Source organism: Mesocricetus auratus, unplaced genomic scaffold (assembly GCF_017639785.1).
Source record: "Mesocricetus auratus isolate SY011 unplaced genomic scaffold, BCM_Maur_2.0 Super-Scaffold_100011, whole genome shotgun sequence".
Lineage (NCBI taxonomy): Eukaryota > Metazoa > Chordata > Mammalia > Rodentia > Cricetidae > Mesocricetus > Mesocricetus auratus.
In genome coordinates, this window is record NW_024429195.1 from 4,883,447 (window position 1) to 4,898,244 (window position 14,798).

At 43.5% G+C, this 14,798-nt stretch overlaps 1 long non-coding RNA gene across 1 annotated transcript; it reads left to right on the forward strand.

Annotated features, from left to right (window-relative positions):
- The first annotated feature begins 1,899 nt into the window (after positions 1-1,899).
- Positions 1,900-7,520, forward strand: LOC121143365. The gene is made up of 2 exons (XR_005880573.1): positions 1,900-2,017; positions 6,878-7,520. It is a non-coding gene; the product is annotated as an uncharacterized LOC121143365 (long non-coding RNA).
- Positions 7,521-14,798: the final 7,278 nt, after the last annotated feature.

Below are 14,798 nucleotides of genomic sequence, written 5' to 3' on the forward strand. Positions count from 1 at the left end.
GAATGAGATAGCTGATCTCATTAAAGCCACAGTATATAAAAAAAAAGAAAACTATGCTCAGTAGTTCATCCTGCCCCATTTTCTAACTCCAAAATGCTTCACAGAAAATAAGAGCAGGCACAGTTCAGAGGCTGATGTACAATCTACATGCAGCCTCTCCTTTAATCTATTATAACAGGCAGTTCAGACAGCCTAAGCAACCTGTCCCAGGATGCACAGCTAACAAGTGATTGAGCAAGACGTCATCTTTGTCTGCACCCCTGTTTAGAAAAGGCGCATTGTGAACAATACCAGAGATAAAGTTTGTTTTCCCCATGGTAAGAGATTTAATTCAAGCTAAGGGGGCATGGTGTGGTGAGCTGAAGTGATTTCTTTCTACATTTCAAAATGTGGACAGACACGGAAAGGGAGACATTTCAAACTGTTTCCTCCTGCAGTTAAGCCTCTCTGTGCCCCTCTGCGTATGGGATGCATTCTCAGAAATGGAAACGATCTTTTCCAAGAGGAGAACTAGCTTCCAGAAGTTCATGGCTTACTCCCTGTTTACTTGTGAACACAGAGTAAGCTCCTACCCACAGGGGCTAGGGTAGCTCTGTGGAGGAGTGTCCCCAGCTGAGCTTGTCACAGAGCTGCAGGGAGTGTGACAGTGAGACCATCCTGATACAGGGACCAAGTGTGGTTTCTAGTCAGGCTCTCCCTGCCATCACCCAGGGAAGGGAAGGGGTAGCAATATTCTCCACGGAAGAGACAGACAGTCAGTGCGCAGTGATCACTAAATTACAGTGACCGTTTAGCACATTGATTTCAAATGCATTTCAAAGGGTCTGGTTTTCCTCCTCCAATGTTCAAAAGGAAGTTTCTCTACAAACGATGTTCATTGTATTTGTCTGATTCAGAGAAGTCAAGTCTTCGAATCTGTCTTGTGTCTGGGTGTTTTACTAATCGATTCCGGGTCTGAATCACAAATCAGATCATCCTTTATTTACTTGCAGCAATAAAACATGGCAAAGCTGGAGGAAGATAATTTGATGATAGAAAGGGAATCTCAGGAAGAGAACATCTTCCTCCAGAGATGTTCTATCCTCTGCTCTCAAAGAAGCTGCTGACCCAGCATGAGAAGCTCTGTGAGAGCCACGGTGGCCTCAGGAGAGCCTCGAGGCAGGTACAGCACGTGTCCACCTTCAACTCCACTGGCATTGTGGGTGTCTCTGCATGAAAGCCATAAGGGAAAGCTTCATACAAAACCAGTATCATCAGGTAAGAAGGACCAGGAGCTAGAGGCTGGGTTCCTGTTTTAGAAACTGACTCTCGAACCATTGAGCAGCTCATTCTGTTTCTCTAAGGCATGGGTCTTTAAAACAAAGGTGAATAAAACAATAGCCAACTTACACGACTCTTGCGAAACATAAAATAGCTAGAGGCTGGAGAGACAGCTCAGTGGGCAAAGTGCCCGTCATGCACGAATGAGGACCTGGGTGTAGATCCCTAGCATTTGTGTAAAAAGCAGGGCAAGAGGCACCTGTAATCCCAGTGCTGAAGATTTAGACACAAGCAGATCCTGGATCTAGCTGACCAGGGAGTCTGACCAGTTGGTGAGCTCCAGAATCAATGAGAAATGCAGTCTCCAAAAAACTAGGTGGTGAGCAACGAGGAAGACAGCGGACTCAAAACTCCAGCCTCTAGATTCCTGCATACACAAACACACACACATCCACACACATGCATGTTCAACTCCCAAGCTATGCATGCCTGCATACATACATACATACATACATACATACATACATACATACATACATACATACACACACCACACACACAGCACGAGATATTTTTTCCTGTTTGCTATGGAATAAACCTTCTTTATACTGTGAAAATGTGTTGTTCTTCTCATTACTAAGGAAAAGCTGACTGGCTGATAGCTGGGCAGGAAGAGACTGGTTGGGAGAGTCAGACGAGGGGAGCTCCGGGAAGAAGGATGGAGTCTGGAGAAACGGACATACCACACTGAGAAAAGGTACCGGGACAAGTAACAAAGCTTAACTTAACTCTAAGAGCTAGCTAGTAACAAGCCTGAGCTATTGACCAAGTATTTATGATTAATATTAAGACTCGATGTGGTTATTTGGAAAAGGGCTGGTGGGACAGGAAAACTCTGCCTACATTTCTTTTCTTTCTTTCATTTTTTTAAAAATTTTTTGAGACAAGGTTTCTCTGTGTAACCACCCTGGCTGTCCTGGAACTCACTATGTAGATCAGGCTGGCCTTGAACTCACAGAAATCTGCCTGTGAGTGCTGGGATTAAAGATGTGGACCACCTCCACTAGGCACACAAGACAAATTTTTATAGTAGAATAAAATACTATTTAAAAACATTTTATATTACAGAGACTAAAACCTTATAAGCATCATGGAATAGATAAATATTCATTGGCAATATAAATTCTCTCTTCCTGGGCAGTGGTGGAACACAGTGACAGCTTTATTCCCAGCACTCGTAAGGCAGAGACAGGCAGATCTCTGTGAGTTCAAGGCCAACCTGGTCTACAGAGTGAGTTCCAGGACAGCCAGGGTTATTATACAGAAAAAAAAACCTGTCTCAAAAAAGCAACAAACAAACAAGTAAATAAATAAACAGATTCACCATCAGAAATAGTAAACATAGGGAGCCGTTTTCCCATTACTAGGTGATATGAGTATGCTAGAGAAATTAAGAGAATCTTGGAGTCTTGTTCAATCTATTTAACGGGACAACTGAAAATAATGAAATGAATTGCTAGTTTCAAATATCATCCATTTTAGGAAAACATGTCAAATTAGTATCTAGTATTCTAAGTGAAAATTGAGTTTGTTAGCTAATTTTAGCTACTGAGAATAACTATGACATGATTTTAAAAATTAATGGCACGATTATTGTAAAAAAACATGACTTTTTACCTTTTTATTATTCAAGGATTTGATATATGCAAAGAATGTGTTTTGATCATGCCTATCCTTCATCTTCTCCCCTCCAACTCTGTAGTTGGCATTTTCTTTGGGCTGCCAACCAACACCCAGATAAAGACACAGAGGTTTATTATTATGAACACTGGGTCTTGGCTTAGGTTTGTCCCACTGGCTCTTTTAACATAATTTAACCTGTTTCTGTTCATCTATGTTTCGCCTTAGGACATTTTACTTTTCTTTCATTCTGTATGTTCTACTTTTCTGCTTTCTCCACGCCTGGGTGTCTGGCCCGTGGCATCTCGGTTTTTTTCTTCCCTGGACCTAAACTCCTCATCCTACTTACTCTCCCTGCCCAGAAGCCCCACCCATGCCTCCTCCCTTGCCATTGACTGTTCGACTTTTTATTATACCAATCAGGTGCCTTCGGCAGGCAACGTTAAGACAGTAACACATCTTTACATGTTTAGACAAGTATTCTGCAACACAGCTTTTCTCGTACTTCCCCACTGGGTCTCCCAACTTCATTTACTATTTTTTAAGCCCACTGAGTCCACTTAATACTGACATTATACACATGGGATTTGGACCTTCCACTGGAGTCTGGACAGCTTCCCATGGCCCACATCCCTGAAAACAGCCATTGATTGGTGGTAGCGCCACAGCTAGCTGTAAAAAGTGACGAGTCCTTCCCCTACTCATTCTAGAAAACTGGAGGGCTTGGTCTTATACCTGTCTTTGCACACAGTCACAATGTGATGAGTTCATGATGTAATGAGTTCATGTATGCAGCAGCCCCGGGAAGGCCATCAAACACTGTTTCACTGCAGGCATCCACTGCTTCTGGCTCTAAGAACCTTTCTGCCCCATCTTCAACCTTTGGATAAGAGGTTATGCAGCTTAAAGCAGAGCACTCCTACGTCTCTTATTCTCTGCATGTTGACCAGTCATGGGTCTCTGGATTAATCACCAAATAATGAAAACAAACAAACAAACAAAAAGGTTTCTCTAATGGGAGGAGAGACATGGACTCATCCATGGTATAAAGATAAGAACTTAGGCCGGGTGTTGGTACCACACACCTTTAATCCCAGCACTCGGGAGGCAGAGGCAGGTAGATCTCTGTGAGTTTGAGGCCAGCCTGATCTACAGAGCAAGTTCCAGAACACCCTCCAAAACAATGCAGAGAAATCCTATCTCTAAAAACCAAAATAAAAAGAGCTTAGGAACAGTTTAACATTATGTCTGTTTGGCACAAGTATTATTTTCATTATTTTTTTTCCTCTAAGGTCTATGACATAGTTAGTCGTGGGGTTTGGTCCAGTTAGTAATTCCAGGCATGAATTTGATCCGAGGAGCAAATCCATCTAGAAAGTAGCTGTTTTCTCCTATAGCATCCATACCACTATTGAGCCTGTGAGCACATCTTGCCAGGACAGTCATTACTGTAGCTCAAGCAGCATGCGTGGAACCATGCAGCACTTTGAAAGCTAGACAGCAGGAATGAAGCTTCCAAGTTGGTACCAGAATGATTTTTCCAAGTGTATGGTATCTTTAGCAATAAGGTCACACTATGCAATTCTGGGAAGTGATCAAGAGCAATGCCAATAGGCTGCAATGTTTCAGTGGGTGGGGCATCCTATGGGAACCCATGGGCCACTAAGTCCAAAAGAAGTAAACCATCCCTGGCACTGGGCTTTTGAGCTCAAAACCTATAGAGAAGATTTGTCCTCCATGCCTCCCTCCCTGCTCCTCTGTGGCTGGATAATTCTCTTTAAACTCCTTTTGTGTCTGTGTGTTTATTTAGGAAGCTTCTATGGTATTCGGTGTTTTTCAGAGGTCTTTAACATTAGTTATACTTTGCATTCTCTCTCCTCTACTCTTTCCTCCTATTCCTCACCCATCTAATCCTTTCTGCTCCCTTACTCCCTTTCCCCACTGTGTTCTAGTCCTCATCCTTTGAAATTCACCTCCATGCCCCTTTACTAGCCACCTAACCTCTATCTGTGCTCCGGTTTCAACACAACACATTTAAATACCCAAAGCTGGTACCCACATATAAGGGAGATCACATAGTGTTTGCCTTTCTGGGGGTCCCACTCACAATGATTATTCCCAGATCTATTAACCTTTTTTTCTATGAATTTAATTTTACTTTACAGTTGAAGAGTACTCCGTTATGTGTTTGTGTCACATTTTTATTATCCATTCGTCAGTAGGTGGACGTCTAGGCTGTTTCCACTTGCTGGTATTATGAATAAAGACCAGCAAGGAAGGTGGGCGGGCAAGGATCTCTACAGTAAGACACAGATTCCTTTGGGAATATGCTCAGGGGTGGCATAGCTGGGCCATGCAGTGAATCTGTGTCTAACTTTTTGGGGGAACTTCACACTGAGTTTCCACAGCGGCTGTGACAATTTGCACACTTGCACACCCGTCAGAAGTGAAGAGGTGTTTCACGTTCCTTAGATCACACTGGCACCTGTTGTCCTTTGTCTCTCTTGATCTTAATCACTTTGACTTTGGTGGGATAAAAATCTCAGAAAAGTTTCCTTAATGGCCAATGATTTTTGAACACTTTAGAATGACATTTCTCAGACTTTTGTGTTTCTTCTTTGGAGGACTCCCTGTTTAGTTCCATTACTAATTTTTTAACTGATATGTTTGATTTCTTTTCAGTTGAGTCTCTCTGTCTCTGTGTCTCTGTCTTCCTCTCTCTCTCATTCTCTCTCTCTCTCTCTCTCTCTCTCTCTCTCTCTCTCTCTCTCTCTCTCTCTCTCTCTCTCTCACACACACACACACACACACACATCTTCTACCAAGTCAGGTGTTTACAATGTTCAGGAGATGGCTAAGTAGGTTTGAGGTGCCCATTTTACACTGGAGGTTCCTGGGCAAGGGTAGGTGGGCCTAAGGATAAGGTATCAGGGTACAGGAAGCTATGTGAGCTGGGTTCCTCAAGTAAAATTCCTGGAAGCTACAGGTGGGCCTAGCAGCTTTAATTGTCATATGCATAATTGTCATATGCATGTGCCTTCTTGTCTATGTGTTCATCGCATGTGTGCAGGTAACCCCAAAGACTAGATGAGTCTATAGGATTCCTGGAACTGGAGTTACTCACTGGTTGTGGGATGATCGATAGGAGGGAAACAAAACCAGGATCCTCTGCAAGAGCAGGAAGTGATCTTCACCACAGAGCCATCTCTCCAGCTCTGATGCCATGTTCTTAAAAAAAAATTACCACCATAAATACAAAAAACCCATTCATGGTAAATTAAATGGTCTGTGTCTATATACATAGTAATGGTGTTGAGGGTTGAAGATGCAGCTAAAACAAGATAGGCCATGGGTTGTTAATTGTTAAGAAAACACAGGAGTTCATCCTCTGAATGTTTTATTTTTTAATTTCTATGCTAAAAACGAGAAGTATCAGCCAGGAGGCAGTGGTTCAGACCTTTAATCCCAGCACTCAGGAGGGAGAGGTAGAGAGATCTCTGCTTTCAAGCCAGTCTGGTCTACAGAGTGAATTCCAGGACAGTCAGGGCTACACAGAGAAACCCTATCTCAAAAAACAAAACAAAACAAGCAAACAAACAAACAAAAAAACCCCAGGAAGTATCTACAAAGTCCAACATATCTAAAGTGTGTGTGTGTGTGTGTGTGTGTGTGTGTGTGTGTGTGTGTGTGTGTGTGTTACTCTGTATATGCAACTTGTTTGGTTAAAAAATTATAGGTGCTTTCCCCAGTAATTGACATCATAGAAACTTTTACATAGGTTGAACTTTGTGAAATCTCAATTACATCATAAGAACTTTAAAAGAGATCTCAGGAGAGTGGGAAAGGAAAGATAAGGAACAGAAATGATTAAACAGGAAGATTTCTAGGCTGGTGTCCCCTGTAACTTATCCTTTTGTTGATTATATCTTTCTTCTAGAGTTGGTTTGTTCTCACGCCACATCTTAGGTTCCCAACACGTGTAAGTTCGTGGAACACACTTCCTTAAAAGATGGGTCACAGCTCCACTGTGAACTAGCTTCTCTCCCTGGGACTGTGTTACCATGGTATACGCTGTATGTGTAACATCAGAAAGAAGATCAGTCTGGAGAACTGCCACCTACTTCTCAGACACGAAGGCTGTTTCTTTTCACAGTACAGGATGATTTGTGACTACATGTCTAATGATACATTTCTAGTTCTAAGACCATACTATACAACAAGTATATGGAGTGCCGCTCTTCATACCACAGCCTGGGGTGGATTCACAGGATACAGTGAGCACAAGACAGCTGTCCTGCTTGTGATTGGAGCCCATTCTCTTGCAATAAGCTGGCCAAATGCATAGAGTCCTCAGAAGGGTGAAGTTCAAGGAATACGGAATTCATCCAAAACTTCAAATCCTGCTGGAGGTTGAGCTATAGAGTTGTCTGGCCCTGGAATCTCCCCAGGCTCACAAACTCAGGAAGGAATTGTGTATGTGATGTACTTACAAAGTTGTACCCTTTCTGGTGAAGTAAAGATTTCAAATTTGTTGATAAGTCGATGAGTAAAATGAATTAACGAAGTAATTGAACATTTAATCATTTGGGTAATGCTTGTACTTTTGTATGTCATATTCTGAGAGGTTCTACCCAAACAACGCCCTTGGGGTACTTCAGGAAAACTTTGCTGACTTCATTCAGCCTAGCCTTCTCTGTTTAGGTTTGCTGTCTCAATCTATAATCCCAGGTTGCCCATATGTGATCTTTCAATGGGCTTAGTGTGGGTAATTGTTAGTGGAAACACTTAGAATTAGGAAAGATTGATGATGTTTGTAGGTAATCAATAAGGAAAGAGTTGACTATTTCAGGAAAGGAGATAATTTTACAGAAAACCTCAGGCACAGTAAAGAAGGGTTGTTTATGCTATACTGATAAGTAACTGTTAGTGCAAACTCTTTCAGATCCATGGCTGTGTATAAATGAATGGAGTTAAGTGATCAAGTAATGTCCTGTAGCGAGAAGCCTTTTTCTTGTCTGCTGCTTTGGTTTATCCCCGCCAGTTGCCTGGGCTCTGCCATGTTGTAGTCCCCAAATAACACACAAGACGCTGTATTAATTATGAAGCTGTTGGCCTTGCTTGTTTCTTACTGGCTAGCTCTGACTTAAGTATTTATCCCATAATTGTTAATCTAAGTATTTCTCTTACCGGAGAAGTTTCCAGGCTTCCTATCCCTATGGCGGTTACATCTTGACTCCCTGTGTTTCTCCTACCCAAAATCCTCCTGGACTCCTAGTCCCACCTATCTTGCTTCCCTATTGGCCAACAGTGCTTTATTGACATATACACAGGCCTTCCCCATCAATGTCCCATGACCTTTCTAACTCCTTCAGTCACTTGCAGTCCCCACCATCCTTAGGACAATTCTTCCTGTGTGTTGGGTTGATACTTGTCCCAAATACCCAACAGAAAACAGAGTTTTAAAATCCCTGGCATTTGGGCATTAAGCATTATGGAAGGACCTGACTGGAACGCTTGATTCCTGTGCTTCGTTTACTTCTAGAGTGATCGCTGAGCTCCACAGAGTAAAAGATGTCGCTTCTCTGAGGCACGTTTGTCATTTAAACAATGTGTCAACATAAATATGCTGCATATGTCTAACTATGTATGCGTTTGCCCTGATGGGCCAGAAACCAGAATACGAGCTTGTATTTTATGACTAATGAAGGGTTTCATCTGCAGTGGGCGTCAGAAAATGTTGATTAAACCACTGTAAATGTGAGCAGCTGTCTGGGGTGGCAGTACAGCCATGGCTACGGGGCACTTGAGACCGTGTGAGCAGAGGAGCCGGCACTGGGCGAGGTGGGGGACACCCGAGGCGTTTGAACTAAGCAGCCCTCAACCTTTCAAAAAGCTGGAAGGTGATTTTTTAAGAGGGTTACTGCCCACTCCACTAGCATTTAAATCCCAGTACCTCTCTTTGAACAGCCTGCGAGAATGCTCAGAAGAAGATTAAAAACTATGGCACATCCTCTTAGCTTAGGCAAACTTGATTACCATCGAAGACAGTTCTACTCTACCTTACTCCAAGGACCTGAGGGTCACGGGGTGATTTTTTTTTTCTTTTCTTTTCTTTTCTTTTTTTTTTTTTTTTTTCAAAATCAGCAGCTTTGCTGACTTCAACTTAAATGGCAGAGACTCCGGTGGTGAGGATGCTCAAAGAATAACGTGCCCTCCGCTTTGTTTCTACACTAGGGCTATAGTTGATAGAGTAATACATATGTGATATATACATATATATATCATTTTACCTAGTTGATGAACGAACCTATGTTATTACACTGAAGAATCGTCAATGACACAAACTTGTCCAGCTGTCGTGGATACAGTCCTGTCTCGAGTAAATTTCCATGGAAAATAGAGTGCAGCCGATATCACCACATGTTCAGATCAAAGTGGCTGTGGTGTGAAGGTATGTCCCCTTGGGACTCAAGTTAGGAACTTGATGGCCTCACGGTAGAATGAAGAGGCATGTCTACGGGAAGGTGAGCAAGCCGTGAGTCTTGAGCAGGATTTAGGGTTGGGAAATGAAGGGAGCCCCTTCCTCCCTGATGCCTGCTGTCGTGTGAGGGGACTCAGCATGAAAGCTTTTCAGAAGGAGCAAAGGGCACAGAATATCCCCGTGCCAAGACCTGTGGGCTTGACAGCTTCCAGAACTGTGAGAAGCAGATGTTTTTTATAAATCACCCAGTCTGTGTAATATTGCGATGTGGCCACCTAAAGGGCCAATGGTAAACTTATTTAGTGAAAGAGAAATAGGTCAAGCAGGCAGGGGTAATTTTCTCCATGATATTTGGTAGCAATAAAGGGATGGTAAGGCCATTGAAAGCATGGTGGGGTTTTTGTTCCTGTGCATCTTTATGAAGAAGGGAAGGTTGATATTTCTAGGAAGTAAGGAGAGAGCTAGTAGAGACAGAGAGGGCCACTGTAAGGAAGGAGCTAGTTTACACAGAAAGACAGAGGGGGTTGGGGACTGAGGACCAAGGTGTGTGGCCACCAGTTTACATCAGGAAAGAGGGCAAACAAAAGCCCAAGGTGTGCATCTCTTTTATAACCAGTATTATTTTACAGAGATGCAATTTTTAGATCATTTCCATCCCTAGCTACACTTCAGTTATGTCCTAAACAACTGTTTTTCACTGATCTACCTTCACAATTGTTAAAACTAAGCTCACATTACAGCAGAAGTTTCAGTAGTAAAAATGATTCCTTCTACTTCGAGCCTTGTACAGTGAAAAGAGCAACATAAAATATAAAAACATAAAAAAGCTAAACACATGGAGACATAAGAAATAAAAAAGGGATCGTTCAAAACTAGAATTATTCAAAACATATATTCAGCGCTCCAAGAAACAAAACGCAATATAAAATTACAGAACACTAATACAAAAGGCATGCATAGATTCCTGTGTTTATTAGTTATTGTGCTATAGCAAATAAACACCTAAATTAACATAGCACCCTTCTCCAGAAGTGTATTCAAATGAAGCGCAAATAAATTTAGGGTAGTTTTCTGCAAACCAACAATAACAACAGCAGCAAAAATGAAACCATCCCTAGGGGGGAAAAATTGCACAACTTCTCACCCAGCCCTCTCTTTTTTTTTTTTTTTTTTTGTTTTTTGTGCTGGAGTATGATTCGGGTTATATGCCATTATAAAAATAAGCCAGACAGCCATGCCCCTGCTAAGGGGTGTGTGTGTGTGGAGGAATCAGGCTGCACAGTGCCCCAGCTACTTGCAAACTGCCTCCACACCTGAAAGCAACTTACTCACTGTGCTGGTCTTGACATCCCTTTGAGGATTTTTGAGTGACTGCCTATGACAGCAGCGACAGGATTTCAATGACTAGGAGACAGCCTGAGAAATTGCTAGCCTCTACTAGTTGATGGAGGTTTCTACATAATTTAGACCCACTTAGCTTGGGGAAAGTATTTTAGGAGTCACTGTGGTTGAATCTCGTTTATTTTGAACGTTACTGGAGCCACTAAACAAATAAATGGTCAGGCCCTGACTGTTCCCTATTTTCCACGGACGATTACTGTCAGAGCCCCTGGGTCTCATAAGTCCGGATGGCCATGGGAGGTTTCACAACAGAGATGGCCCTTCTGATAGAATTTTTTTCCAGAATTTTGGCCAGTCCCCAAGAGGTTTCCACACCTGGCCTTAAACAAACCAGTTTCTCCCATTGCTCCCTTGTCTGTAATGCGCGCCGCTCACGGAAGCCCCCATGTGTTTCCAGATCATCAGGGTCTTAGTTAGGGCTTCTGTTGCTGTGAAGACACCATAGCCAAGGAAACTTTTTTTTTTTTTTTGGTTTTTACTAGACAAGGAAACTCTTATAAAGGAAAACATTTAACTAAGGGCTGGCTTACAGTGTCAAAGGTTCAGTCCATTGTCATCACGGCCGGAAGCATTTGGTGACTCATAGGCAGACATGGTGCTGGAGAGGTAGCTGAGAGTTCTACATCTAGATCAGCAGACATGTCAAACGAGAATGCCACACGGGGCCCGGCTTGAGCATCTGAGACCTCAAAGTCCCGCTCCTCCTACCCCACAATACATTTTCTCCAACAGAGCTAGACCTACTGATAGCACCACTTCCTATGGCCTAATAAACCCATCACTAATAAACCACCACATTCTACTCTCTGCCCCCCCCCAACGCTTAAGGCCATATCATGATGCAAAACGTATGTAGTCCAGCTTTAAAAGTACTCATAGTCTATCTATCGCATAATCAACACTGCTCAAAAGTCAAAAGCTCAAAGCCTCTTCTGAGACTCAAGTTACCTCTTCACTGTAACCCCCTGTAAAATCAAAACAAAATCCAGGTCACATACTTCCAGCATATACTGGTGAAGGATGGACATTGCATCCTAAAATGGGGGGGGGAGTAAGGAAATACCACACAAAAGCAGCACCTATAGCCATCTTGGGCAAACTCCAAACTCTGCATCCCCACGCCTGTTGCTAAAGCACTCTTCAGATTTCCAACCCCTTTCAGCTGTGTTGACTGGGACACACCCCTTTCTCTTGGACTGGTTCCACTCCCTTAGCAGTTTTCCTCAGCCAGCATCCCAGGCCTCTGGTGTCTTCAATATCTTGGGGTCTTCAAGGCAACCCTCACAGCATCATGTAATAGCTACTCCGGGCCAATATACAGGGACACCCTTGGCATATACCTGGCCTCAGGGACTTCCCTTAGTTGCAAAAGGAGATTCCAGAACTCCTTTCTTTGTGTCCTTAAGTCTAAATTTAGAACCACATGACCAAAGCTGTCAAGTTCTGCTGCTTGCTGGAACGGAAGCATGGTCATCTCGCTCGGAAAACACATTTTCACAGGCCAGGCTGGCCTCCAACTCACAGAGATCCACCTTCCTCTGCCTCCTGAGTGTGAGTGTGCCACCACGCCCCACTCAGCTTTCTGCGTTTGATGGTTTGTTTTACTGCCTGAGTTTGGCTGTCCTGGAGTTCGCTCTGTAGATCAGACTAGAGGTGCCTTTAACTCTGTAATCATCTGTCTGCCCCCGCCCCCTCCCCCTACTAGTGCTGGGATTAAAGGTGTGTGCTGCCCCACCTGTGCCTAAAGTTTGTTTTTTAAATTCCTTTTTCACAAGTTGGAAGTTTAGTTGGGAGGGGTCTTGCCCGGAGGTCACCACTCCCTATACTCTGTCTAGTATCTGGCCTTTCTGTAATCTCTTTTATCTCCTTGAGCACACGATTTAGCTCCATTGCACTTCCTGGTGCCCCTCCCACCCCCCCACCCCCCCCACCCCCGTCTCCTCAGACTCTACACATTTTGTACTTTTTCTTTTTTTTTTCTTCCTCAGCTCGATTCTTTTTCATTATATATCTGCATAACGTGGCCACTAATAAGCAATGCGGTGGATAGCAGGCTGAAAATCTCCTGGCTTGAGCACCTGTGACCTGAAAGCCCATGCCCAGTGGCATGCTTTCATCAAAGCCACACCTCCTAAGAGTGCAGCTTTTTATGGGCTTTTGGGGCCATTTTCTTTTTTTTTTCCTAAATATATGTTTTTATTTAAATTAGAAACATGAATGCTTCACATGTCAATCCCAGCTCCCTCTCCCACCCCTCCTCCCTTGTCCCTCCACCAGCCCTCCAGGCCCCCACCCAGTCCCCACATCATTCCCCAGGGAGGGTGAGGTCCTCCTTGGGGGGATCTCCAGAGTCTGTCATTTCATCCAGGGCAGGACCTAGGCCCTTCCCCATGTGTCGAGGCTGAGAGAGCATCCCTCCATGTGGAATGGGCTCCCAAAGCTCATTCATATACCAGGGTAAACACTGATCTACTACCCAAGGCCCCAGAGATTTCTAAGGCCTCCTCACTGAAACTACATTCATGGAGTCTGGATCAGTCCCATGTTGTCCTCTCAGCCATCAGTCTGGGATTCAAGAGCTCCCCCTTGTCTTTGTGGGTTTCATCATCATGGTCTTGACCCCTTTGCTCATCACTCCTCCATCTCTGTCACTAGGTTCCAGGAGTTCAGTTCAGTGTTTAGCTGTGGGTATCTGTCTCTGCTTCCATCAGTCACTGGATGAAGGTTCTTGGATGGCATATAAGGTAGTCATCAACCCTATCATCCAGGAGGGGCTATTAATGTAGTCTCTCCACTATTGCTTAGTTTGTCAGTTGGTATTATCCTTGTAGATAGATCTCTGGAGATCTCACTAGAGTCAGCTCTCTCCTCAAGCCTATAATGACTTGATCTATTCTGGTATCTCTCATCCTGCTCTCCTCTATTCTTACCTAGACTCAACCTTCCTGCTCCCCCATGCCATCTTCTCTTTTGGGGCCATTTTCATTCTGACCACCACACTCAGTGAAAACGATCAGAGAGTGGAGGAGTCCCGCATTATTAAGACCACAAACCCCAGAGGTGCCAGTTCCCCTGCCTCCTCTCCAAATCTATATGGCCTCCTTGTGTAAGGCTGAGCAGACCTCCCTGACCTGCTGGCAGAAAACAGACATTTTCTGGATCCAAGCAGTTTGTGAGTTAAAACACACTCTAGTTAGCAGGATAAGCAGGGACTTTCCCGGGCACACGAGCACGTAGGACGCCTATACATAGCTGCTGCTATGCTTACCCATGCTCACTAGACTCTGAAGCTGCCTCCTGGTTCTTCGTCAGTCCTTAGAGGGCATCCACGTCTCCAGCTCTTCCCTTCAGAGGACAAGCGCTGTTCGCAGGCTGCACCGGGTGAAGGTACAAGCTGCCCTTGCCACTGACTAGCCTCACCCTAGCTATGCACAAAACCACCTCCCCATGACAAAACCTCCCTGTCCCAGGACTCCCTGGGCCAGCACGCCCAAAATAAACCCCAAACAAAAGAAACAAGCCTAGTTCAACTTATAATTAACTTAAGTCCCTAAAGGAGGGAGGGAAGTCCTTTGCCAAGGCCATTTGGTAAGGTTGTTATGACTCTACACAAATAATGCTTGAATAGCCTGTTTCTCTTAATCATGAAATATTGATAACTTCATCAGCCTAGTACCTGGAAATATAAATAACAAAGCAAGAAATTACGTTTATAACGCATTACTGACCTTTTAGAAAAGAAATTATGTTAATGATGATAATAGTGTTATTTCCAAAGATAGGTTCAAATGGGAAATAGCTTTTTGTCTGCAAAAACATGTAAGAAACTTGTTTAATTAGTAAAACCATTTGACATGAAACATTTGAAGTTATTCAAAATGAACATACCAATACATTCACTTGCATTTACCAGCAGTAGGGAATTCACAATTAACTGCTGAACAAGTCTAACAGCTAAGTGTGTGTGTGTGTGTGT